Below are 4,259 nucleotides of genomic sequence, written 5' to 3'. Positions count from 1 at the left end.
TTTGTTGATTGCGTTCTGTGCTTTTGTGGATTTGAAACATTTCTAACGTCAAGACTTGCACAAGAATCCACAAATAGGTGGACTCCGCCCACCGTCTACTCCAGCCAATCGGACAACGGTCTCGTGGCACTGACCAATCGTGGCACATTCTACCTCCAACCAATCACGTTCTGATTTACTCGCTCTGAAGCTGTTCTTCAATGCAGTGTCTAGTTTGCACTCGTTTTTTTCATCCAGTACGATTCTCTTGTTCTATTTCTGTGCCCTTTCACATGTATTTACAGTCTCATGATTTTTTTTTTTACTTTGAATTTTTCTCATACTGATGCTTTCACTTGCACGTACATGACTTAGCCCTGTGTGCCATCGTTCTACGTTATATAAAGCATTATGGTCGTGAAGAAATGACATTTTATTCTAATGTATACAAGCTGTATAGAGGAATTATGATACATTGAATAATGAAACCTAAGAGTTATTGTAAGCATAATGCATCCTGCTTCCTTTAGCTTTTACTTTAATAAAGTCACACAGTACATTTTCAATCAGCAAAATGTGAGCAATGTTTACAGGTGTACAGTGAGCTGACACTGAATGCTATTTCACATGAAACTTCTGTTTCTAAATGACCTGCACTTGACCGATTAGTAAGGATAGCATGCATGTTATCTCTATTAGGAGTTTACAATATTTGTCTGAAAAGGTTCATCTCTGTTTCTGAGCTTTTTATTTTTATTTTTAGTGTTTCACATACAGTAGATAATGTCATGATTTCGAGTCATGCGATTGCGAGTAAATCAGAACGTGATTGGTTGGAGGTAGACCGTGCCACGATTGGTCAGCGCCACGAGACCGTTGTCCGATTGGCTGGAGTAGACGGTGGGCGGGGTCCACCTATTTGTGGATTCTTGTGCAAGTCTTGAATGTTTCAAATCCACAAAAGCACAGAACGCAATCAACAAATGCGTGCAGTGATTCACAAATGCACAGAACACGATTCACAAATGAATACAATTAAATATATATTTATAAATATTTTTTTTATTTGCAAATCCCATTTTATTTATTTGTGAATTTCATTTCTTTTTGTGAAATGTGTAACATATATTTACGGTTTGCTTATTGTGCATTTGTTGATTTAAAAAATATTTGTGAAACTCTTTATATTTATTTGTGGATCATAGTATATTTATTCAGAATAACGAAACAATTCTGACCCCATAGTTCTCACACATGCCAGTGGAGGCCCCGAACGTGACCGCAACTTTTAGCGCAGAAAAAACACTGGGCATGGCTTCCAGAACTTTGTGTTGTTCAGAAAGAAGTCTCATAACCGTCATTTTCTGTTGACTTTCCTCTGTCTTAATTCTGGAGATATATTGCTTTGCAACGATGCATTCTGTTTCCACAATGGTGCAATTTGTTAAATCCATAATAGGCTTCATAAACATTTAAAAACGTCTCACTATCTATCCCCAAATCTCAGGCGTGAATCTCATGGTAGGCAGGATACACCCTAGACGGAATGCCAACCCATCGCAAGGCGCACACACACACACACACTCTAGGGACAATTTTCCAGAGATACCAATCAACCTACCATGCATGTCTTTGGACCGGGGGCGGGGAGGAAACCGGAGTACCCCCGAGTGTGTGTGCGAGGCACGGGGAGAACACACACACACACACACACAAGATGGAGGCGGGAATCGAACCCTGGAGGTGTGAGGCGAACGTGCTAACCACTAATCCACCATGCCCCCCATTTTCTTATATCCATTGTTAAAGATTTTTTGAATTAAAGCAATGTTTTAGTAGATGTTTTCAGACGAACTTCGCAAACTTTAGAATAACAATAATAATAATTATAATAATAATAATAATTTCACTGACCATTTAGCCTACTGATTTACGTTACTGACGTAGTGGCAACGCGAATGTAATTGGCTGACTATGTTAGCACTGCATTATGGGTTAGTACAATTATTATTTTTTTAATTAACTTATACTCTTTATTCTTTAACCAGTATTCATGGTATAATAAAAGTAATTTGTAAGACATTTTTTAAAATTAAGTTCGTTATTATTTTGAGAAGTAAGGGGGCACAGTGACTCAAGTGGCCGGGCCACGCCCCCCAGGGCCCGCTCGTGGCGCCGACACTGCGAGTGGATTTCAGCAACCCCAGTAGAGCAAGCGGTTTGTACCACAATCCACCAGAACAGCTTCAGGTTTGCTAATGGTTCTTTTAGACCAGGCACGTTGGAGCTCAGCATGCTCTGTTAGAACACGCTCAGATGCATGACAAATAAGGCTGAATGCAAAACAGTGTCGTAAGACAGACATGAGTGGTATAACATGAGCGGTATAACAGCTTTCAGCAAACCTTGCGGCTGAATTTTTTTTAATTCCCTTGAACAGGATGTTCTTTGGAAAGCATTCCTCATGCCTTCTGGATGAGGAGTCATCTTAGAAGAGACCACTCCTATCATGACAGGCCTACTTCCTCAGGATAAAGGTGTTACTCAGAAGAGCTTAGTATTAATGTGCAAAGAGTGAATAAACTTCATGCCAGAAAAAATCCTTACCAGCAATCCTTATTTGCAGTTTTCTTTGCAGACTTTTGTTCAAATGTTATTTTATGAATCATTTTATGAATCGCAGTAGTGTTTAATGTTTAGTACATGTTCCTGATCCACTGGTAGTTTTGAAATAAGTTGCTACCTTGGCTACAATAAAAGAATAATCTTTGAGGATGATAAAATACACAAAGAATTTAAAACACAATTACGTCCATTTAAAACTGGAACCATGTTATCATTTTAAAATGTTTCCTATACAATTTGAGTTGAAACCTCAAATTCGGAATGATGTTGATGATTCTGCTACAACTCTGTACAAGTTTCACCACTGTGAGAAAGCACAATAAACAATAAACTTTAATCTGCCAAAAAAGTACATTTCTGGTAACAACTGAATCATACACTGAATATGAAATGATGGCTCACAGAAAGGTTGTGTAAGCCCACATCATTTTACTGACACACAGATAATCTTTACAAAAGACAGGTACAGACATCTCAGAACCTTGGCTCTCGGTATGACTGAGGCTCAAGCTTAAACAAGCAAGTTGGGAAAATACATTGCCAGTCCTTAAATTAACTACATACAACTCTATTTCTCACAGCATATAAACATTAAAACACTTATTATAAAACAAAGCAATAAAATAGGCTTCTTAATAATAAAAACACTTGTAATAAGTCATTTTAAGTGGTGATATATTTAGGTCCCTTTCTGCTGAGTGAGAGGGACTTAAACATCTGATAGCTGTTAACCTCAGACACACACATCGTATCATATCACAGGCTTTAAAAAACCTTCAGGAGCGAGTGTCTGCTTCAGAAACTTGGCTAGAGCTATTGATTTATTAAGAGAACAGCATAGAAGTGCAAAACTAGCTTTTTTTTTTTTTTAAAGCATGGGGGTTAGGCATATTCTGATAGTCTTGAATATTATACAAAATATCTCAATATTAAACAGGCACCCTATAATCATCGTGGACATTTCAGTTCAATGTTCTTATGTGCTGCTTTCCATTTGTGAAAAAGTTGCCTGAGTAGGCAGTATAGGCTGGGAAGTATTTGTGCTCTCAAAATGAATTCTGTCCCGTTTAGATCATCACAATAAAGTCAACATAAAGACAGTACTTCTTGCTTATGAGGAGCTGATTCAACTAAAACAGCATCGGACCTGGTCTTAGAGACGGGAAACCCACAGTTCTGTTTACTGTACCACGAACAGAACGGTCAGGTCCTTACAAAAGGACCCTGGAGGATCTTGTTAGCGAGGATATTTACTGTAGGTAAGCAATTGCTATTAAAACAGCAATCTTAAAAACAGCATCTTGTTAATGCCAGCCTATTTAATACATTGTTTTGTAGATAGTTCATTTTATAAAGCGGTGGTGTCAAACTACCAAGCACGCTATTTAGTTATTTATTCTTCGCTACCTCAGGGACAAGCTAGCTTGCTAGTAAAAAAGCATTTATGGAGTCATTAGGCAGCTACTTGTTCGGCTAAGGTATTCCAAAGATGGACGCAAGCTAACTTAATAGCAAGTTAACAAAAAATGGCTAGTTTTAGTTACCAATTTTTTTATTGATTAAAAAAGTATGGTGCAATATAACCGCTGAATAGCAATGTGAGGTTCAGGTAGTGTATGTAAATCTGGATAATAAATCATGGGGACAGCCAGGGC

Source organism: Tachysurus vachellii, chromosome 4, assembly GCF_030014155.1.
Source record: "Tachysurus vachellii isolate PV-2020 chromosome 4, HZAU_Pvac_v1, whole genome shotgun sequence".
Lineage (NCBI taxonomy): Eukaryota > Metazoa > Chordata > Actinopteri > Siluriformes > Bagridae > Tachysurus > Tachysurus vachellii.
This window is presented reverse-complemented; position numbering follows the sequence as displayed.